The following is a 25,552-nucleotide window of genomic DNA, read 5'->3' on the forward strand; positions in this document are numbered from 1 at the left end:
GGTATTCGATTCCGCGTTTTATAAAGATCGGCTCATGATGATTACAACAGATGAGGATTGTGTGGAAAGTTTTCAGATCTTGAACACACCCCGTTCGGCCGTGGCGTTCAACAAATAAGAAAAAAATATATCATCTCCTGAAGATGAAAAGTACATTTTACTTCTAATACTTTACTTGTCTAATTCTATTTTACGTGAGTATTATGTAGGATATTACTGAGGACGCAACCTGTTCTAAATCAAAGGATCGATATCTGTTTTCTTAAAACTCGGGCGCCGAGTCGTCGAGTACGGATGTGTTCAAGCAACGGAAACGTTTATTTAGGTCATATTTTGGGATCGTGTTTTTTCCTTTGACAACTTGAACGCATTTAAGGATACGAGACAGTGGCGTATACTGTTGGGGGGGGGGGGGATTAATCCCACTCCATGGACCCTCCCCCCAAATAGTCGCAGTCTACTAAAGTTATAACTATTGGTGGCATCGCATTGATTTATAGACCAATGTTAGGTTCTTAAACTCGTTATGATACAAAAAATAATTGAAAACACGCCCACACAACAAAATCTTTACTTCGCCACTGGTAAGACATAATTGTTGTCGGTTAATTACTAAATCTAAAATATCCTGTTGACAGTTTTAGTACTTTGTTTATGTACTGTTTTGCCCTGGTTAAAAATAGCATAGAATACTGGAAAAAAAAATTCATAAAGAAAATTTTGATCTATGATCAAGATTGGGGGGGGGGGGGGAGGGGTTCTTTTGAAAATTTTCCGGGCCTCTTGGACACAAGCAGTCAACCCTTTATTGTAGCATTGTAAAACAGTTCCAAAACACTGTTTCATAACACAATCACTTGGATAAAACAAATCATAACACAATAACTTATATAAGCTAAACACAATGTTCGCTCTCTATTTTTAAAAGTTTACATAAGTTGAAGAAAATTCTCACTTGATGTGATTTACTTGAGGGTGAGTCACGTGGTCATATGCTAGCACGTGAGGGCATGTCAGCGAAATGGGCTAATTTTAGAGTTGACGTTTTTTTTTCTGTGTCCGAAGGGAGGGATGGTGAGGAGGGGGGGGGGGGGGGGGGGTTCGGGGTGTGGCGATATCGTTCAATCAAGATTGTGGGGACAACAGAAATGTATCAGTGCCAGTCGTGGTGGGATGGACGAAAGAACGGTGTAATTAATTAATTAGTGGTGATTAACAGGGTGATTAGGTGAGGGTGTGGCGTGTGAGAGAATAGTGAACGACACACTGACGGGTAGGATAGGAGGGATAGGTGGGATAGGTGGGGATGGGGATAAGTGAGATAGTTAAGGATAAATACATTTTACGTATCACACACCACTGTAAGAACCCAAATCACCAACCCCACACACCGATATAGAAACCCCAGACACCAATATAGAAACCCCAGACACCATTATAGAAACCCCAGACACCAATATAGAAACCCCAGACACCATTATAGAAACCCCAGACACCAATATAGAAACCCCAGACACCAATATAGAAACCCTAGACACCAATATAGAAACCCCAGACACCAATATAGAAACCCCAGACACCAATATAGAAACCCCAGACACCAATATAGAAACCCCAGACACCAATATAGAAACCCCAGAAACTCCAGATGATGTAGAAGCCATAGACACCAATAAACCATATACCAGACACCTTTTAACAATCTCGGTCAACAGCCATATTTCCCCATTAAGTTTTATAAACACGAACTTGTAACTCGGTCAAAGATGTGTCACCTCAGTCGCTCATCGATCTCGTCATCGATCAATGTCAAGGATGCGCAGAGAAGTAGAGCTGTAGGTATGAGTGGGTTTGTGTTTTAGTAACCTCCTGCTAATAAGCTTGAGTGATTTTGTCAAGGATGCAGTGGCGGAACTAGAAAAAAAGGGCCACCCCGCAAAAAAAAAATTCTGGGCCCCCCTCCTATATATATATATATATATATATATATATATATATATATATATATATATATATATATATATATATATATATATATATATATATATATATATATATATATATATATATATATATATATATATATAGCCTCTCTCTCTCTCTCTCTCTCTCTCTCTCTCTCTCTCTCTCTCTCTCTCTATATATATATATATATATATATATATATATATATATATATATATATATATACATACATACAAACACAGAACACAAACATTGGATACTTATTTTTGGTTTGATCGGGTTTGAAAAAAAAATGTCTTTTTTTTTTCAATTTAAACTAATTACAACATGTCATGTGTGTGCGTGCATTAGTCTGTTTTGAATTTTTTTTTTCTGTAATACAGCCGATTCTCTAGTAAACTAAAGGTTATGCCGGTCAAAAAAAAAATATATATATAAAATGTGAAAACTTTGTATGTGAAATGGTTTCTCGTGATATGTTTATTTTTATGTTTTTTCGTAGTTATATTATTTGTTTTAAATATATTTCCTTTTTATGCCATGTTAGTCTTTAGTTTGTATTTCTTTTAAAATAATAATTAAGAGGAGTAATTGCTTTTTTATTTGTTTAGTACAAATATATTAAAAGGAGCTTATGAGCACCCCTATTTAACTATTTAAAAAAGGGAAATAAGTCATGGAAGTGTTTTGAACGTTTCCTATCTTTCACTCTACAGCCCAGGCATATTTTTTTTTTACGCAACAGCATGTGTTAGCTATTGTATAACATCACAAGTCTAGTAGATCTGTTTGTAATTGACAAATGCTATTACCGTCAAGTCAAAAATGCAAGAATTTTTTTTTATTTGTAACTATAAGATTTTTTTATTATGGTCGGCTATGGGCCCCTAAAGGCGTGGGCCCCCCCGCATTGCGGGGTCTGGCGGCACTGTAGTTCCGCCCCTGCAAGGATGCGCAGAGAACTAGAGCTGTAGGTATGAGTTTGTGTTTTATTAACCCCCTGCATTGATTGAGTGATTTTGTCAGATAGTGTTACGCAAGGTCTGCACCAGGGGTTGTTTACAAATGTCGTTGGAGGGGGGGGGGGGACTTGAAACTTTTGGGGGAGGGCGGACAAAATTTTCCGAAGTAAAGCCTGAAAAAAAAACACAGTATATAATGAAGTCCACGAAATGGGACGAGACGAAGATTATGTATTTCTTACGGTAAATATGACAATATTTATATTTTCGTTGGAGTTGAGACGATCTATTGTATTAAACATGAGTTAAAAACATATCTGAACTATTTCAATGTTTGCTATTTTTATAATATATTGAAAAACATCCATAGACGCGCATGCTAAAAAGATCAAGATTTCCTGACATTTTACTATTTTTAGCCGAAGGGAAGAACTGCGAGGAACCAAGAATCCATTACTGCGCATGCGCATTAAAAGATAAACAAGGATCCCCCCCAACCATTCAGTGAATGATCGAAACGTGTCTAGTCGCGTCACGTGAACCGTGACGTCTGCACCAGCTGACGATATATAAACAACACACTTTTTTTTCTTCCTTTTTTCCGGAGTTGTTTTTTGACCTACTTAGTGGCACACTCAGCGCGTGCTGAAAGTGCTCACACTTTTATTGTTTCGTCAGCGATGTTGACACGCCTGAAATAGGTCAATACCAAATATAGATGTGTTGTTGCTTTTTATAGAAGGCTTTGTTAGGATTTGTCATATTAGATCCACCTAAAATAGACAAAGACAATGGAGAGATAAGCAGACATTACTCAATCTGGTTCTGTTTGGTTAGCCGTACCCGCAGAATGGATTAGCTGGTTCAGCCGATAAGGTCGGATTTAGGATAAGGGTGGATTAGGGTATATGGCTAATCCAAAAGCTTAATACACAGCAATCAACTTCATTGTAATACGCAACAACACAATCAAGTACATTGTAATATACATCAGCAACACAATCAACTACAGTATATACACAACAACAACACAACCAACTACATTGTACTACACAACAGCAACAACACAATCAACTACAGTGGAATACACAACAACAACACAATCAATTACAGTGTAATCCACAACAACACAATCAACTATAGTGTAATACACAACAGCAACAACACAATCAGCTACAGTGTAATACACAACAACAACACAATCAACTACACTGTAAATTACAACAACATAATAATCAACTACAGTGTAATACGCAACAGCAACATCACAACCAAATACATTGTAATACACAATAACTACACAATCAAATACAGTGTAATACACAACAACAACACAATCAACTAAAGTGTAATACACAACAGCAACAACACAAATCACTAAAGTGTAATACTGAACAGCGAGACAATCAATTACAGTAAAATGCACAACAGCAACACAATCAACTTCATTGTAACACACAACAGAAACACAACCAACTACAGTGTAATATACAACAGCCATACAATCCCACCATCCCATGTCTCACCGCCTCCCCCCCCCCCTCCCACAGAAGTAAACAATCACCTAGCAATCCCGTGACACTGTTTACCATTACACCATCTTCCCTCAACCACACCACAAAAATAACAAACCCCAATGTCAATAATACCACGTGATCTAATGCACCAACACAATATATTTACTTACCCACGTGTCATATTTACTGCACGACTTCTATTGTTTATTTTGTTAATTACGACATTAAGAAAACGTCTCACCATCAGTCACGTACTAACCTGTCATGTAGGCGTCGGTCATTCAACTCATGAAAGTTAACTTAATTTTTTTTTCTGACATATTTTATGGTGAAAATTAACACAGGTCAGTAACTGTAACTGTGGACGCAATTTTACCCAACCTAAAGCCCCCCCCCCCCTCCTTCCCAACCCAAACCAATTCAAACATTCAACGAAGATTCTTTTGTTTGAATTTTTAAAAAAAATGAAGATTACTCGTCCCAATTTGATAGGTGCGTCATATTTATTTATAGGAAACTAATTCTGTAATCATCTAAACTTAACTACTAGCACTAAGCCTAACCCTAAACAAACGTATTACTGTAAAACCCGATCGTTAACCTCTAACTTAACATAACTCACTTATCTTTCAAATCTGAATAATAAAAATTAACTTGACTAATTAACCCTGACTGTTATTTATAATTTTGAAGTGCGGATTGTTTTTCTTCTTCTCTAAAGCTGGTAGTTACGGAGCGTCATCAACATCTTATTTTCCAAGCACACCTTCTTGTTTTGTAGAAACAAATGAATGCAGGAAAGAAACAACCTTCTGTGAGCTGCCGCAACTTCCCTTGTTGCATCATTTTTGCATGTTTACATACGCAATGCACCAAAAATAATAATAATAAACCGACGCTACTCTCTAACAAAATGTTTACGTTCAGCACAGTACAACTAGCTGAACTTTGTCACTCGCGGCGTCGGGAGCATTCGGTTATTTCCGTGAACGATATCTCGGTCGCCGATCTCGCCTGACCCAGATTAAAAAAAACAAGAGGTTGCACAACGCATGCGTGTCGTTTGTTTGGGTCGCCATGTTTGGAGAGATTAAAGCAAACAAACATGTATACGGTTGGGGATCTTGACGTATTAAATAACACAAATTTGATACATTTTTATATCCACCCCTACTCTATATCAAATTACATAGTACAAGCGGCTTATATTAGAGATTTCCATAGGCCGCCGTCTCTCGTATTATGGCAAACTTCAACACAGTTTTGTATTACTAAACATGTGGTTTTAAGAACAACAGAGGGTACTTGTTGTAAAGACTTATTTTTGGTCTAGAACGCAGATTATGAACGCACTGTTTCAACGTATTGATCTAACCATTCTAGTTTACAAAAATAAAGAATACATAAAAATTCATTGTCATGGTTATATTATTTGAACCTATATATTGGCATATTCAAAGTGTGTCCCGGAAAGGGGGGGGGGGGGGGGGGAGTTAGGGCTAGGTGTTAGAAAATCTCGCTCTACTCTCAACCCCCCCCCCCCCCCGAAACGACAGCTGCTTCACATTATCCGGCTGCTGTTGGCGAAGTCATGTCACTTTGAAAGCTTTCAGTTTCAATATTTGTATTCCCAAAATCTTTAATATATATATATATATATATATATATATATATATATATATATATATATATATATATATATATATATATATATATATATATATATATATATATATATATATATATATATATAATTAAAAAGTTAACAGTTTTTATTTATAAAAATTACAAGATGTATGCTTCGTCACGTTCCTTAAGGCAATCCCTCCCCACCCCGCGAAAACTCATCGAACCCCCCCCCCCCCACCCCTCCATTTCAACCAGATGTGACTTCATTTACTGACGACGCCTAAACACAACACACCACCTTGGTAGAGAGTTAAACACACCACGCAATTAACTGTGTACAATTTAAAAAAAAAATGTTTTTGAGTGAGAACAGAACTAGGGGAAACAACTTCACACACAAAACATTTAACAACGGAAACACATTTCTAAAAGCCCTCGGCGACCTTCTACCTCTTAATATTAAATACACCCCCACCGTATACACACACACACACACACACTTTCCCATCCCCCCCCCCCCCCCCCCCCAATGAATGTACCCAGACAAGTGGCCTTGCACTTGACCAGATTTTTATCCCAGTACTCATCTCTGTACTTGACCAACAACCAGTTTAGTTCAAGTTGTTTGTTTTTCTTCATTACAAGATATTTTGGTGACGAATATTTTGATTGACACATCTGTTGTTTAAATTTAAAGAAATAGAACCATGATGTTTATTTTTATACTGCCTTCTCTAATAAAGATGAGTTGACGTGGTTGCACGGTAGAGCTCACGGCTAATATACCGTAAGTCTCGAGTTCGATTTCCATCATGTCGTCCTTTTGAGCTGACATGGTCGAACGGTAGGGCTCACGACTAATATACCTTAAGTCTCGAAGTCAGTTCCTGTCATGGAGTCCCCCCCCCCATACATATCTTATAGGTGCCTTACTTATAAGGGGAAGTGACAGGAGGCATGGTCGACAGCTAACCATATAAACTTCGCATATGCCATATGGTCCCAGAACCAGATGAACTCTACTTCATCTGCGTTATCGACTCTCGGTGGATTCCCTTATCGGCTTAGATATCCAAATAATACATTTCATAACACAAAAGAAAAATAACCTTAAATAAAAACACAACGCATATTGGTTATCATAAGAGAAAAAAAAATCGATAACAACAAAATCAACAACAAAAGATATTAAACTTACGATTTACATAACTATAAAACATAACATGCATTTATTTGCGGGAGATCGTATAAATAAGACAATATCGTCATAAAAACACATGTTGGTTATAATCAGAGAAAAAAAAAACAATTCGAAAAACAAACAAACATCAACAACAAAAGATATTAAACTTACGATTTACATAACTATGCAACATAACAGGTATTTATTTGCGGGAGATCGTATCAATATCGTCATAAAAACCTACCACATGGCGCGCTGGAAACCCGCATCCATGTTTGTTTACACACGGCCCCTCCCACTTATCATGCAGGTAAATCGCCATCAGATAAACACCAACTCACTACCTACAGCCATACAAAAACACTCAATACGTAAACATCAATATTTTAGGTCGGCGTGGTCGAGTCGGTATAGCTCATGGTTGCTAAACCGAAAAGTCTCGAGTTCGAACCCTCGGGCAGATGAGGCTCGTTAGCTGGGGACAGCCACTCTTCTAGGAGAGACAACTCCAAAATTAAACAACTGCTGCCTTGTAGTTTGTTCTTGGTTGGACAAAGGCTATGGAAGCAAACCCAAAAAGAAAAGCAGGCTGAAATCGGAGTCAATGGCCTTAATGGCGCATAACCAGTTGAACAAAGTTTCGAACAAACCCACTGGCAGATAAATCTCGACCCCCTTCAACACTAATAAATAAGAACGAAGAAGAAGAAGAAGAAATATTTTATGTGGAGTTGTTGATTTAAATTTAAACAATCACTAGTCAAGGGAAATAACCAAGTTAATTTTAATTTAAAAATAATTAAAGTTTTATTCTTCTAAAAATCAATTAAGTATTAAATTAACGTGAAGACTGGAAATTGAGGGATATATAATGAATTGGTTATTTTGCAGGTTTTATTGCACTATTTTTTTCTAGTTTTAAACAAACAAACAAACTGTGCTACCTCGTCAATGTAAAGAGCTTTAAAATGAGAAACTTTTTATTTAAAAATTTACTCCATAAAACATCTATTTTGGTGAAACTTTCAAGCAGCTAATATAAGCATTCATTTATCTTAAATACTGTAATATTTTCAACCATAAATACAGTACACATACACCCTCCCCCCATACATTACAGCTATACTGCCGAATCCACATACGCCACACATCTTCTTCCTTAAAGGCATTAAGTGGTCACTGCGATATCCTTTACATATCTTTATTATTTGAGTGGATTTCCTCCATTTTCTCCCATGATTTTCAACTTCCTCCCCCGCCCTCTTTTAACACCCATCCATCAACCGCCTCCAGGTATTCTTTTATTACGGGCGTCTGGACGTGGGGATTAGGCCTGGGGAAAATGGCTTTATTTAAAAGGTACCCACTCAAGGTCATGACGGGGCTAAGGGACGTTCAGTGCTAGACCCATAAAGATCACCATCCTATAGGTCTCAGTGGTTCTCACTACTGGTACCCTGGACCTTACACAAAGGTCACCATCCTCTAGGTCTCAGTGGTTCTCATGTCTCAATACTGGTACCCTAGGCGTTATAGGGATGGGGACGTTCAGTGCTAGACCACAAAGGTCACCATCATATAGGTCTCAGTGGTTCTCACTACTGGTACCCTGGGCGTTATAGGGATGGGGATCATTCCTTGTTAGGCCACAAAGGTCACCATCATGCAATAATCAGTGGTTCTCAATAGTGGTAGGCATACTTGCGGGGTCATAACTTGCATGGTATTTGACATAGTATAGGTATGAACCGCTTAAGGCTGGGGTAGAAGCATAAATAACATCTGTTTTTAAACAAAATAACATGCGCTTTAAAGCTGAAATAACATGGGCTTTAGTTTTAAAATAACATGGGCTTTAATGTTAAAATAATGTGGAAACAGTATGGGCCTTGAAGCTGAAATAACATGGGCTTTGAACGTGAACCAATGGGAATTGAAGCTGAATTAAAATATGATTTGATGGGAAAAAAATGGCCTTTGGAGCTGAGATAAAATAAGCTTCGAAGTTGAGAGATCGTTAAAGTTGAATCTGTGTGAGCCTCATCCCAGATAAACTCTACTCGACCTGCGCTATCCTTTCCTGCCTAGTGTTTGACTTGTTCTCATCATTCAGGATAAAAATGATAAGAACTCTGTGAATAAAATCATCAATGTTTTGGAGTACTTAAAATCGCCCCACCGAAACTTTGGGGTTTCCCAAAAAAACCAAAGAATTTAGAACCTTCCCTTTAGAAGATCACTGATTACCAAGCTAAAAATAGATTCCGCGAGATCACGAAAAGAAGGCGTTTTCTGGCAGATGCTCAGGGCGGATGAAAAGATAAACACACGCCCCTATTGTTTTAATTTGGACTATTTTTAGAGCGATCTAAAAAAAAAAAAGACATTTGGTCCTCATAAATATCTCTTGCCGTTTCTATCCAATTATGTCTAAGCAAGGGGCGGAACTCGAGGTCAACTATTTGAATTTTATTTTAAGTAACGAGGAAGCTACAATAATAGATTTTATATTATTTTAGTGGAGTATTTTTCACGACGGTAATTAGCTGGCATTAAGCCGGTATTTGCTGGTACGTACCCAGTTTGTGGCATGTAGCTGGACTCTTAAAGTCTTTATTTAACCTGTATTTAGCTGGTATATAAAATATATAAAAGTGTTAAAAGTGTACATTTTCTAGATAAATTCCATTTCGTTTGTGGAGGGGAAGGGGGGGGGGGGTTCAGTTCAGCCAGTATTCAGCCAGCATTTAGCTTATATCCAGCTGGTATTTAACTGGTATGTAGTGGTAGTGCTGAAGGTCAAGGAAAGAGCTGATCTAAAGTTTCACCGTGGTTGGTCTAGCTAGACGGAGATGGTGATATCTGTCACGTTGTTGTCTAGACAGTCGTGTGCTGTCTCTCTGCTGTCCGACAGCACAGAAGCTGTATCTAAAATTTGTGACAGCTCTGTCTGGTCAATCAGAAATCCATATTTTTAAAAATCTTAATTAAAAAGAGCTGTGATAATTGATAAGATGGGAACTACTTACGGTTGGGGTGCGGACCTTTGATTGAGCAACCTTCTGTTTATAAATATACATACATATATATATATATATATATATATATATATATATATATATATATATATATATATATATATATATATATATATATATATATATATATATATATATATATATATAAGATAGTGCACCAAAGGCCCCTCGCAACTAGGGTTTCTTTCAACAAATTTTCTCCATGTGATGGAGGTGTGAGGAGGAGGGGAGGGGGGTAGACGCTGGTTATAAAAATATATTTACTCTTTATAATGTATATATTTTTTTCATTTCACCCGAGGGTGGGGAAAGCGGGGGTGGGGAAGTGGGGGGGGGTAGACTTGCTCCGGGGAGAGAACGGGCAAACAGCCACGGCACGTGACTCGAGATACATTTACATACCGTAGATAAACATCAGACACACACCGATAGACCCAAGGACAAAGGTAAAGTCTACACCAGCCGTGGTAGACAGTCGGTCGTTACGACCTGGGTCTAGAGGTGACTCAACCCAACACGTGACCGTACAACGTGAGCGCTTGTGTTATTGAGGCGCACGTGCTGGGTGAGCGGTCCTCACGAGGATGTCCGCGGTGGTTCTTTTGATCGGTGGCAGAGTTTCTTTCGGGTATTCTTGGGGTAGGGGGGTGGTCTGGAACACGTCTACCGCCTCCTACGGAATAAATGAAAAAAAATATTATTTATATAAAACAAAATATATTAACAAGCGCCCCCCCCCCCCCCCCAAAAAAAAAAGAAAAAAAAAGAAACTTTTATTACCCCTTTCACTGAGAGAAATGTCCAAAGAAACCCCGGATCGTTGGTTCTGGAACCTGGCAGGTCAGTCTCTTATCTGTCTGGATCTGGACTTTGGTCTCAGTTCCAAATGACATCCTTCCAACTTTTGACAGAGGCCCTGCTTTCATTTCTACCGAAATTATTTTTTTAACCAAGTGATTAGGCTATCCATCCCCTGCAAAATCAAAAGGTCTTTGCAAAAAGGAATGTGTCAAAAGGTCTTTGCAAAAAGGAATGTGTCAAAAGGTCTTTGCAAAAGGAATGTGGCAAAAGGTCTTTCCAAAACGAATGTCTCACAAGGCCTTTACCAAAATTTTTTATATCGAAAGGTCAGTATTAAATAAAAAGTCTGTATCAAATTGTCTTTATCAAAAGGTCTATCTAAAAAAAAGTATCAAAAGGTCTCTTTCAAAAGGTCTTTGATAAAAAGTCTTTGTCTATATAAAAAGAATTTGCTAAAAGATTTATATCATAAGGTCTATAGTCTATGTGAAAAAAGTAACAAGTTACATTGTAATTTAAAACATTTAAAAATCAGCACTAAGTACTTAAAACAGACTGGCTAATTTAACCTGATTTGAAATATCAATTAATTAAACTTTCAAATAATTGTTAATAGTTTTTGAAGTGATAAAAGTTTACCGTGAAAACCAAACATACTGGGACCCTTGTAATATGAGAAAATGTCGGCCTAGCCTGTGGCGTTATTCAGGTCCATATTATTGAACTGTCCCCATTTTCCATATTCGCATACACGAAAAGCCAATGCGTATAACTGAAAATCTGAATTTGTGATATATATATATATATATATATATATATATATATATATATATATATATATATATATATATATATATATATATATATATATATATATATATATAGTGTATTTTGATATGCTTATGAGACTGACTATTCCTATAACCAATGATGTTTTAACCGGCTTTTGCCTATAACCGTTAGTATATCCTTATGATTCATGAATTCGATCCTACTCCACCAGCAAGTTTAAACTCAATACGAGACAAACCTAAAGTCGGTAAAATGTTAGGGGTCGGGGTAGAGTTTCTTTCAGGCATCTCTTCGGGCGCGGAGCCAACCCCAGAACAACGTCTCCACCCCCCCCCCTCCCCTCTGAACAAAGTAGAATTTCTATAGAAATCTACTTTTACCAGTATCCCCCCCCTACCCAGAGAATTTAAAAAAATGTTCCCCCGAGAAAAATTTATGAAAGAAACACTGGTTGGGGGTGGGTCTTAAGGAGTGGGGGTCTATACCTGGGGGTGGGTTAGACGTTGTTGATGGATTAAAGGACATGTGACAGTAGCGAGGGGGGGGGGCATATGTCCCCGGGCGCCGACCTTAGGGGGCGCCAAAATGGGTTGGAAAAATAAATTGAAAGGTTGAGGGGTGTCGAAATCTCGAGGGGGGGGGGGTGCAAATCAAAGGTTTGAAGGGGGGGGGGTGCAAATCGAAATCTCGAGGGGGGTGCAAATCGAAAGTTTGAGGGGGGGGGGTGCAAATCGAAATCTCGACGGGGGGGGGGGGGTGCAAATCGAAAAGTTTGTCCAGGTCGCCGGGAAGGGTTGCTACGCCTCTGATGTGACGTCACATTCTGTGCGGGGTCTACGTGGACTCCAACACTCTCGCGAAGATTAAGGGGAGAGAATGACGGCGTGTGTGGGGGAAAAATTAGCCGTATCAAAGATAAGCTTGAGTTATGTGCCCTTTATTCGACCCTCGACATTAGAGTTTTGGTTAACTTTTGACTAGTGGTGGGCGTGGGTGTGGGGGGGGGGGGGGGGGGGGGCTAATTGTTTTCTACCGCCATTTTCAAATATTATTATCCAGCGTAATTATTTGACTGGCTTATTTTTTTGTCTGGGGGTTTTGGGCGTACCCGTAAAATATTTTGTTAGCCGATAATTGCACCATAGCAATGGACGCTGATCAAATTAACTCACATTTAAAGGTAAAAAAGCAAAAACAAAACGAGGAATATGTTTTTACTTTCTCGTATATACGTAGTATAGAGAAAGTATTGTAATCGTGCAAAAAAAAAAAAACGAGATTTTTACAAATCTCGACGTTTTACACCTCACTGATACGGAAAAACATAATTTTGCAATCTTGTCCGTATGTCTGTGTGTGTGTGTGTGTCTGTGTGTGTGTCTGTCCGTGTGTAAACACGATAACTTGAGTACCGTTACAGCTAGGTTGATGAAATTTCATATATAAGTATTTTATCAAAATCGTAGATCCGTATCAACTTTTGAGCGATTTCCGATAACCGGAAGTGGTACTTTTCCTACTTTGAATTTTTCAAAAGCCTATAACTTGAGTACTATTTCAGATAGATAAATGAAATTTCATACGTAAGTAAAAGATCTAATTCTCTACCTTCTATTAAATTTTGAGTCATTTCCGTTGACTGGAAGTAGTACTTTACGCTACTTCCGATTTATCAAAAAACTAATGTAAATTTTAAAAGTAATAATAATATTGCGCACTATTATGCGCTTTTTTATTTCGCGTTCACTTGGTGTGCAATTAATTTGTCTACGAGATTTTATTCTATTTTTAAAACTTTAAGTATTTAAAATGGATTAAAAATCATGTCTATAGCCCGAGTTCCCATCCCCTGTTGTTTTATATAAGAATATTCGAGAAAGTTTAGGGGAGATCACTCCCGGTTTATTTTTGTGACATACAACAAATGGAAATAATTGAAGGAGAAGTTGCATAATTTAAAATATTTAGAGAACATTACTTTAAGAGAGTTAATTTATACGGAAAATAGTAATATTTTAACACACGTTAATTTGTTTGTAGAACTGATAGTAAAATTGATATATTCAGTGCATTTAAAAGCTTAATGCTATAAAGGTTTTTTTATATTTATTTTATTTTCTGATTTTTGGTGATTCCTAATTTATGAAGCCAAAACGACTAAAATATTTGCTTTAGAACACCATCGGTAGCTCGCAATACCTATAAGACGATTTTCTGCTCCTTGAAAAGCAGCCGTTCGGGACCATATTTTACCAGCGATAGCAAGTTCTATCTATATTGTGTGATTATTTAACGATTTTTTAATTTTTGAAAAATAAAAGGTTATAAATAATATAGATTCCAGCCTAAAATTGTTATATATAAATCCATTAGGAGAGGGTGAAAAATATGAAAAGACAATTAATTAGATGTTTAATTTACGACTAAGACTGTATGTCTACTAACATTAAGCATAGGAATCTATATCGGCTACTGATGTATTTGTTTTTCAACTTGATAATATTAAAAAAAAACCTACCAAACTATTTTGTTTAGAACTAAAGCTCTATATAATTTTTACAATAGCAAATAATAACTTAAAGTTGTATCTAATACTATAATGGGCCAAGTTCGCACATCTCTCTCTCTCTCTCTCTCTCTGTCCGCAAAAAATTTTCGCCGGACATCACGTCAGAAACGGCAGCGATATATGGAGAACTTTATACGGACTTTTGTTGAAAATAATATGTTAGATGTTTTAAATGTATAACCACAATTTTATTTCAAGAAGAAAAAATAGGCTTAGGCTTTCGAAAACATTGAGAATGTGAATGCTTAATTAATTCGCCCGAGGGTCGGTCTACGACCTCAAGAGTTATGAAGAGGTTCCTCCGTGGACATTTTTTTTCGATTTATAGCTCATATAAGGTACCGGTCAGTCGAGGTCAGTTCTGACCCCCTCATCGTAGACTTTTCGGCCAACCGGCCCCCGTGCTCTGTCGCCCCAAGGCAAGATCCTGCCAAATTCGAAGCGCCTGCGGCGCCGGGAAGTGCCCTATCGGACACCCGACAATCTAGATCTAGATCTAGAATCCTAATTAAATTTTTTTTTTTTTTAAGTTTAGTCCGAGCAAAATAAATAAAAAAAAATACATTAACCAAGTTGACTTGGTGGGTCTCGAACCCGCACCACCTGCGTGGTTTATAGTACACTAACATCTCCGCTATTTAGGAACATTATAAAATACAGAGAATGAAAGACGTATTTTAAAATCTTAACTTACGCGAATATGCCTATTCTTTCAAATTAATTTTTTTATCCCAAATTAGCCAGTTCCAAACAAAGATTTTGTATAAATAAATGTTATGAGTTTAGGCCAGAAAAATTGTATTGTATACATTTCATAGTGTACGTAGATCTAAATCAAATTTGAATGAAATAGTTCATTTCTTTTTTATTCTAAACACGGCAGATGACGTCATTAGTAAGCAATAGTGTCGTCACAGTTTTATGCGTTCTTTTACACATCTATTAATGCTTTTCCGGTTGCATAAATAATACTGTTTCTCTACATTCGAATACGCCTTGATTTTATATTTTTCTTCTTGAAATAAAATTGTGGTTATACATTTAAAACATCTAACATATTATTTTCAACAAAAGTCCGTATAAAGTTCTCCATATATCGCTGCCGTTTCTGACGTGATGTCCGGCGAAAATTTTTTGCGGACAGAGAGAGAGAGAGAGAGAGAGAGATGTGCGAACTTGGCCCATTATAGTATTAGATATTAATACTTTAAAAGAGGTAATATAGATTCCTAAAAAAGTAAGCATTTTTCAACTAGAGAACGCCCACCTATCTTTGTAGTGTGTTCCGTACTGAATTAAAATCATCTAATTTACGATAAACTCGACTACTAGATATGCTCTACTACATTTACTACACATATCAAACTTCGATACCTAAACATAACTAGACTCGATACTCCAGAACTTCGACACCAACTCGTTTAACTTCACCAAGCTCTACAAACGGTAATCCCAATCAACAACGATTTCACTGGACTTACTACTACACCTTAACAGTCAGTATAATTCGATACCTTAATAACACAAGAATCAATACTCCCGAACTCCAGAACTACGATACTTCATCACCTGCATTTTCATTTCTCTATTACCTATCAGATTCCACTAGATTTTTAACTACACAACAGCCGAATAAAAATTATAACACTTTAACACTTCGATACTTTATACCTACGAAACCATATCAGCAACAGCCTTCCGCCGTTACTCCCAAATCTAAACGATTCATCAAAACTTACCAAACAAGTGACAATACTTTGGACACCGCGACATTACATAACTATGTACACCAGACTTATTTCTAATTCAAAGTCAGAGAAAACGAGACTTAAATAACCGTTTGAAATGTTCGAAATTTAAATAGCGAACTTATTTAATCGTTTTCTACATCAATTATGTGACACCAAATTAAAAAGGCAAAGTGACTGATAAAAAGCGCCCCGACCTTTCCAAATTAGGGATGTGGGGTTGCATTTTCACCATCGCAAATAAAAATAGGCCTACATAGACCTAATTTTGGGATGGGGGTGCAAAATTGATAGTTCGTCCTGGGTGCGTAATAGATCGCTACTCCTTTATAAAAGTTATTAACTATTAGGTACTTTTTGATAATGGCGATTAAACATTTTGCGCCCTCCTAGGGATGGCGCCCTAGGCGATCGCCTAGTTCGTCTTATGGGTAGCGCCGGCACCTGAGTATCTGGGGAGATTGAACGAAATCGCTGTATTAGAAGTGGGTCAAAATTGAGTTTCAAGATTTGTAACAACCCACAAACAAACAAACAAAAAAGCAAACAAACAGACTATGCGAACTAAAAAAAGCTTGGGAAAAGAAAACTGCATAAAAAGAAGACAATTAAGTTAAAATTTCACAAGAGTCCAAATAAAATTTTCAATTATGTTCATTGTTGCATGTTACCAAGCTTTTTACGTCATACGTTTTTAGACAATTTGCATAAGATATTTTGTAGGCTAGGGTACAGCGTGGTCGGATGGTAGGGCTATCGACTATTCACCAGAACGTCTAGAGTTCGGATACCGGGCTCAAGTCTGTAGGACGACACTGAGTTCACTCAGCTTTAATGGGTACCTGACATATCAGGGAAACCATGACGTCTGGGTATCGTGGTTGTAGTTAGATGAGAATTTACAGAGGTTACACAATTTCTTTCAAAGTTGTTTGCGACCTGAGTAGTCACTAGTGCGCAGGTTCCCAAACGTTTTCGAGTGGCGACCCCGTTTTATAAAAGCCAAGCACCCGCGACCCGTACACAATTTAAAGAAAAATAGTTTTGTTCAGTTTGGTCTACAACTCGGCGACCACCCAAAATAAAAAACCTTTGCAACCCCTATGGGGATCGCGACCTGTAGATTGGGAATCTGTCAGTTTCTTTCAGGTATCTCTTAGGGGTGTGCGGAGCCCCACTCCCACCGAAGAAAGTCTACCGCCCCCCCCCCCCGAAATAAACGGAATTTATGTGGGAAATATATACTTTTAACAGTGTCCGCCCCCCGGAAATTTTATTCCGCACCCTCCCCCCTCCCGAAAATTTCAAGTTCCCCCCCCCCCCCCCGGAGAAAAAAGTATGGAAGAGACATTGGAATCCGTGCAATATGGTGTTTAAAAGTTGCAACAAACTAACTTTTAACACGGCAACTTAGAAGTTGCAATAGGGCTGGTAATTAGGTCACCAACCAGTTCTACGGCTCATTAAAACCTGCATGAGCCATAGAACTGATTGTTGACCTACTTACCAGCCCTATTAGCTTCCACACTGTCCAGCAACTTCATGACAAGACGAAACTGTACTAAACTCTCGTATCCAGCTTGTATGCTGACCTAGGCAGCGTCAATTGGGTTTGACGCAGGGGCGTAGCGAGGGGGGGGGGGCTGCGGACCGCACCGGGTGACACCTTTTAAGGGGGTGACACCAAGGCAAAAAACAGCTAAATATATAGAGAAAAATTTGAGGGGGGGGGGTGCAAATCAAAAGTTTGAGGGGGGGGGGGTGCAAATAAAAATTTTGAAAGTTTGTCCCCGGGAAGGGTCACTAAGTATCACCCGACCTCGCTACGCCACTGGTTTGACGTACCCTAAGTCAACCTGACACAGACATGACAACAAATCCTCCTTGATTACACCATTACAACATTGCCTAATAACATTTCAACATTGCCTAATAAACCGGATACAGAATCTTCTCGAATAAGACCGTGATTGAAGTTCAAGGTCGAGCTTGCTCTTTTGTGCCAGCGGTATTCGTTTTGCTTGACAACACAGCTCAAAGGTCAAGGTTATCGGTTGACCTTGTTTTTGCTCTCCGCGTTGGTCGACGGGTAATGAAAAGGGGCGGGGCTAATGTATAGGTTTATGTAGGTCAGTAGAGAGTACTTCTGGACCCTTCGATCAACTTTTTCTCACACTCTCAGAAAGTGGGGAGAGGGGGGGGGGGCTGGTCAATGTTTACATCGCTACATTTTAGCAAGTTGACGTCAGCAGTTGATTAGTTCAAATAATTAATGTCATAGGCTTAGGTCGAAAGGTCACTTTGGCGATCGCTGGGTTAGGTCATGCACTATATGCCACACGCTTAAGAGGTTTTACACTAGAGGTCTTACATATTATGTCATTCAATATAAGGTCATAGTTTAGAGTCATACACTTAATGCTATACACTAAAGGTCATACAACTTAGGTATAGACTACAATTTATAAACTTAGATCCTAGTGATCATACATGAGAGTCTTAGACTAAAGGTCATACACGTGAGGTCATTTGGGACGGCGTGACCTAGCGGTAGAGCGCTGGACTTCTATCCCGTAAGTCTCGAGTTCAAATCCGGGTTCGTCAGTGGAAAGTCCATGAGTCCACGCAGCTCTGATGGGTACCCAACTCACGTTAGGAAAAGTAAAGGCGGCAGGGCATAGTGCTGACCACATTATCCCTTCATGAGCCGGAAGTCAAGAAACATGAACTCTACTTCATCTGCTCAATGACTCGCTAGATCTAAAGAGGAATCTTAATTTTTTTTTTTTTTAATCTCATACATTTAAAATCATACACTAAAAGTAACACACTCAAGGTCATACACGAAAGGTCACAGAGCTAAAGTTTGAAAACTTAAGCTCATCTCTTCAACGCAAAGGTCACCCTCATAACAAAGATTTACTTCTAATGCTAATTAGCAGTCGGAAAATTATAACACTAATTAGAACGTTCTAGACAGTATACCTGTCATCGTGGAGGTAAATTTTATGTGAGAACATTAGAAACTGGCCCAGCCAACAAGGAACTCTTGTTTGTTTACAGACGCTACCTTGACCTACTTAAACAACCTTTCACCCAATTAATTAAAATCCGTTTTTATGGGTCTGTTTACGAGCCGTCTGAAATCTTATAGCCTGTTGTGATTCTAAGCGCCTCGTTTTCTTACCAGTCATTTAAAAATCTTCGGATGTCAAGTTAACCCATAGCAGACGAAACTTGTTGGTCAAGGCTACGTGTCGTTTAGCAATTAGCGCGGATTTTGTAGTCCCGCAATGAGATTAAATTAAAGGTAAAATTAACCAGGAGTGATCTCCCCTAAACTTTCTCGAATATTCTGATATGAAACAACAGGGGATGGCAACTCGGGATATAGACACGATTTTAAATCCATTTTTAATTACTTAAACTTTTTAAAATGGAATAGAATCTCGTAGAAAAAAGTGAACGCAAAACAAAACACACACATACAGACACACATACACACACACAGACATACGGACAAGATTGCTAAACTATGTTTTTTCGACTCAGGGAGGTGTAAAACGTCGAGATTTGCAAACATCTCAATTTTTTTTTGCACGGTTTTAAGGCTCTCTGTACTTCGTAAATCCGAGAAAGTAAAAACCAACCAAACGACAAAGTATTCACACGCAGAAAAGAAGCTTCCGTGTGTGTATTAGCTGGGAGAACTCTCTACATTTGCCCTACTTCATACTTAAAGATATATATATATATACATATATATATATATATATATATATATATATATATATATATATATATATATATATATATATATATATATATATATATATATATATATATATATGTGGGTGTTCGAGCTATATAATCTACATATTATCATATACACAGGCGCAATGAACATGCAAACACACATGTGTATGTAAACGTACACGTACGCGTACATGTACACGTTTGTGTGTATGCATATCTTCAGGGCCGCTACGCAACCCCCTAGAGCCCTTATGTTGTTAAACATATAGGTGGTTGTTTAAGACCGACCCATTCTCCGTCCCAACATCCCAAGCATTGATGAGACTTCGCGATACTTATTAGTGTCCCCAGGCTCAGCCTTGACCGATGAAATATGCTGGAATTGTTTACCAATTGTCCGAAAAGGAAACGTGCCCTCAAGTTGAAATGAAGGTTGCGCATTGAACTACCTGCATCCACACACATACCCACATACCAAACATAGTAGCACACATACACCAGAAAGTACATAGAAATGTAAAAAATTACATTAGTACCAGTGGCGGATTAAGAAGGGGGCTGACGAGGCAGCATGCAAGGACCACCTTCTTTTAGACGTACAATTATATTTGTTTGATATCTATAACAAACATAAATAGACCTGTTGGTTTAATTGTTACATTGGGTGTAGGGATATTTTCCAGACAGTGACTCCTATCAGCCCCATCCCCAACTCTACTTAGGTCATAATAATTGGTTGCCTTCAATATTTATCGTTGTCTTTAATATGTTGTTGTTGCTGTTTTTTTTTCAGCGTGGCTAGTACGTGTATGAGTACCATCGGTCTAACCACAGAGGTCATAGTTCAGCAGGTCAACGACGCCCAGTTGACCCCTATCTACGCACTGATGCAGCGAGTCACATGTGATGAAGGTATTTTAAATTCTTGCTCTATTCACCCCCCCCCCCCCCCCCCAAGTCAAACCTTTTCTCGCGTGAGTCGTATTTTACCTGTGTCATATTAAATTTTTTCTTACTTTAAGCACTCGTGTCTCAATTAGCACTTGTGCCACTTAAAGTACCTGTGTCACATTGAGCATCGGTTTCACTTTGAGAACCTGTGTCATTTCCAGCACTTCACATTAAGCACCTGTGTCATTTCGAGCAACTGTTTCACTTTTATAATAAAAGATTTACTATCTGAGCCTTGGACCTTTTACCAACCACTACTACCGCTAAGAGGGAACATAGCTCACAAGACACCTTGACAAATGTCTTTTATTCTTGTTGCAGGTGTTGGCTTTGACGTGTTCGACTCACAAGACACCTTCACCAAAGACTTGAGAGAGCACTACAACTACATCATAGCCCAGAAGTCGGACAGAAAAAACATGGCGTCCGTCATCTTAAAACGGAGCCGGTTTTACCGGGGCGTGAAGACGGCGGACCTTATCATCGTAGTGGAGCCGGAATTCCGGGGGTTCGGAATACCCATAACGGAATACTGCATCCGGTTGTCGGAAATTCAGGCCGTGAGAAACGGATTTGTTGGGGTGTATGTGGATACGTTTGAGGAAAACGAGGCTCTGGTGAGGGTGTTTAAAAAACTGGGCTATTCTCAAGTTGCCAGGTTGCCTGGGGATAAAAGTGACAAGACATTTGTCATGAGTAAATTATATTTCAAAAACCTGGCCAGTTTAACGATGGAGCGGCAACGAGTTTAAGAGATACGGAAGCCACGTGATTATGATTATGTTAATTAGTGGGGATGGCCGTTTTTAATGCTGTGATATAATTAGGTTAATTTGCTTCTGACGATATTTGTTGAGTTATCTGCGCAAGGTGTTAAAATATTGATGTTTTGCAACGGTGATTACGATCCTTATATTAGAAAGATAGAAAGAAAGATATATAAGAAAATATAAAGAGAGAGAAAAGGGGGATGAATATGGGATGTTTATTTTGTTATACTTTGTCCAAAAGGTTTATTTTATATTATAAATATAGTTTTTTTTACAAACAATTTTTAAAACCTTTTTTACATTTCATTGCTACTATTGCTCCATGTTGATGCATATTATCTCAGATCTCATAACTACATTGACAATGTTGCTGCTTTCGTTTCTACTGTCTCAAAAACAAAACAAAAAACTTCCATTGTTTTTTTGGTCTAAGGGAAGATACAACATGATGTGATCTGATATATGATCTGATAAGTAACAGTTTTTTGTTTTTGTTTTATGCTGATTCGTTTTAACTCAGGTATTCTAGGCCTATATGGCGCGTGTTTATGTGTTGAGGAGGCGGAGACATACTTAATGTACTCACAACAGGAAGCATAGTGTACCACCTGCTTTAAGAAAGTGGTACAAGTTGGTCGAACGGTAGAACAGACGTCCAAATTAAGATCGAGCTAAGGTTTTTGTCTTCGAAACCAATCCATCAAATTGGAAGAGGAAAAATAAGTACACGATCGCTATGATTACAAACCTAACCGTTAACTATGTTCGCTTGTGGAAATAGACAAACAAATCCCATTATCAAATTCGAGAATTTAAAAAAAGGGCTGCCCCCCCCCCTTCCCCAAAAACACACCACCTAGCTACGCCACTGCTCATCACATGAAACACACCTGTCATTGTCGTAGATACGTGTTCAACCTCAAACTATTCTTGGCCTCGTTTGCAATGGAATGTTAGACGTTCAACTTTAAATAGCATGAGTATAGACAAAGGCGCAGCTGATGGGGGTGAGAGGGGGTGTCCACCCCAGGCAGCACTATTTAATTAAACAATATAAGTTAGAATTTCCAGCTCAGAGGCGTGTATCATCGCCATTGAGTTTATTCTATGACTCTAAAAGCCGGTTCTATTCATGGGCTTGTGAAAATTGTTTCTGCACCTGTTTGTTGATGTGAAAGATCACTAGCTACTCTTTGAAAGATATAAAATAATGTATATAGAAACATTGTGAATAGAAAAAATATTTGATATTTGACTATGGTTCGCTGCACAATTTATTGTTTTTGAGAATTAAAATATATTTTTTATAATTTAAACGTGTTACATGGAAACTTTTTTTTAACATTAGAATCATCATGACTAGCACCTCTATCCCCTTTCCCACTGACGAATGATGTGTTTTCACTTGAATATTCTTAGCTTCGTCCACTTTCTCTCCAGATTCTCTTCTCATCAAACCATTGCTGTTCTTGAAATAAAGCCAGGTGCATATATATATATATATATATATATATATATATATATATATATATATATATATATATATATATATATATATATATATATATATATATATATATATACATACATGACTCAATGAATGTTAGGCAAATGCTGCTTACGCCATGTTTTACAGATGTCTGGAATTTTATTATCCGTCCACTTCCAAATCCTGTTCCTTGTAATAAAGACAGATAACGAGACAGATAATGGGACAGATAATGAGACAGTAATTGAGCTCTGCTCTTTACCACGTGCAAACAAAGCTCTCAATGTTAGCGCCTCTTGCTACACGTCAAGTGTGAGCTAAATATAGCAGCGCTCGAGTGCGTGTTGACATTTGTGTATTTTAGCACTGCTGTCTACACAAATCCGTTTTCTTAGTGCTAGAGAATGTATATATATATATACACACATATATATATATATATATATATATATATATATATATATATATATATATATATATATATATATATATATATATACATATATATACATTATATATGGATATTAAAACTTGCAAGCGAAGAGAACTCCTGAACGATTTCCTTCTATTTAGTTACTTTCTTCTTCCTAAACCATCTAATTACCTACTCCTATTTTTAGGTCAAAGTATAAAACTTAACATAATGATACACGTTTTAACGATTTCAGTCCTTTAACATTAATGAATGCTTGGTGATCATTTTAATTGGCGTAAATGACATTTTTCTTTTAAAAAAAAATTAATTTATTTTTTCCATTGAATCTGTCAAAGTAGCGTACCTTTAATTATTTAATAGGACGCTCACAGCCAGATATTTAAGTGTTACCGGAAGTTGTGTAACGTGGAAGGGGAAATAACTCCGAGTTTCCACTATCTTATATCCTGTTCACAGATATACATAAACAACCAAGGCGAGATTGGGCAGTTAACAGAAACCCTTAATTCGTCCTTGAACTTGGATATCTGCGAAATTTGCAGCTAAAGCGTTTTTTTTTAATATAAATAAAACGCGGGAAAGGAGAGAGGGGGTAGGGGTTGAGTATAAATAGTTCACATCTCATGTTACAAGGGCCGATGATCTCATGGCACGGAACTGGTGAGTGGTCACTTGAGTGTGTGGGTGGACACATACCAATTGGTGTGTCGGTTTAACATTGGAGTGGTAGGTCAAATGTTGACACTACAATACGAAAACAGATGTACAAGAGTTCGGTATAAACATAGAGTTGGCAAAATTGTACTTGTGTGTATGAGTTTGTATGTGAAGGTTAGTATGTGTGTGTTAGTGTGTGTCTTAGTGTGTGTGTTAGTGCGTGTTAGTTTGTGTGTGTTAGTTTGTGTGTTAGTGTGTATGTGTTAGTGTATGTGTAAGTGTGTGTGTTAGTGTGTCTATGTATCAGTGTGCGTATGTTATTCGGTGTGTTAGTCTGCGTTTGTGTGTTAGTGTGTGTGTGTGCCAGTGTCTGTGTTTGTGCGTGTTAGTGTGTGTGTTAGTCTGCGTTCGTGTGTTAGTGTGTGTGTTAATGTGTGTGTGTGTGTCAGTGTGTGTGTTTGTGCGTGTGCTAGTGTGTGTGTTAGTCTGTGTTTGTGTGTGTTTTAGTGTGTGTGTTAGTGTGTGTGTTAGTGTGTCTGTGTATCAGTGTGCGTGTGTTATTCTGTGTGTTAGTCTGCGTTTGTGTGTTAGTGTGTGTGTTAGTGTGTGTGTGTGTGTGTCAGTGTGTGTTTGTGCATGTGTTTGTGTGTGTGTAAGTGTGTCTATGTTTGTTTTAGTGTGTGTGTTAGTGTGTGTGTATGTGTGTTAGTGTGTGTTAGTCTGCATTTGTGTGTGTTAGTGTGTGTTAGTCTGCATTTGTGTGTGTTAGTGTGTGTGTTAGTGTGTGTGTATGTGTGTTAGTGTGTGTGTGTGTGTTAGTCTGCGTTAGTGTGTGTTAGTGTGTTGGTGATGGACTGCAGCAAGCAAGAATTTCACCAACTACCAACTACCCTCTTCTAATGGGATCAGGATAGAAACAGGTCAACTCTAACTCCTCTGTTCCATAGACAGCATGATCTGACATGAGACAAAACTTTACTATCACATTTTTACAAACATATCACTTTTTACGATAAACGTGTTTCTAACACTAAAAAAAATAAACCGGGAGTGATCTCCCCTAAACTTTCTCGAATATTCTTATATAAAATAACAGGGGATGGGAACTCGGGCTATAGACATGATTTTTAATCCATTTTAAATACTTAAAGTTTTAAAAATAGAATAAAATCTCGTAGACAAATTAATTGCACACCAAGTGAACGCCAAATAAAAAAGCGCATAATAGTGCGCAATATTATTATTACTTTTAAAATTTACATTAGTTTTTTGAGAAATCGGAAGTAGCG

General features: G+C 37.8%; 1 long non-coding RNA gene across 1 annotated transcript in view; it reads left to right on the forward strand.

Moving 5' to 3' along the window:
- The window catches only part of LOC131943704 (uncharacterized), a 28,647-nt gene extending 7,781 nt beyond the window's left edge, over positions 1–20,866 (forward strand). Inside the window, exon 3 of the long non-coding RNA XR_009386933.1 lies at positions 20,754–20,866. This is a non-coding gene — a long non-coding RNA (uncharacterized LOC131943704). The remainder of the gene's footprint in view (positions 1–20,753) is intronic.
- The last annotated feature ends 4,686 nt before the right edge of the window (positions 20,867–25,552 follow it).

The sequence above is a fragment of the Physella acuta genome, unplaced genomic scaffold (assembly GCF_028476545.2).
Source record: "Physella acuta isolate Inbredline_101_S28 unplaced genomic scaffold, ASM2847654v3 ptg000465l, whole genome shotgun sequence".
Classification (NCBI taxonomy): Eukaryota; Metazoa; Mollusca; class Gastropoda; family Physidae; genus Physella; species Physella acuta.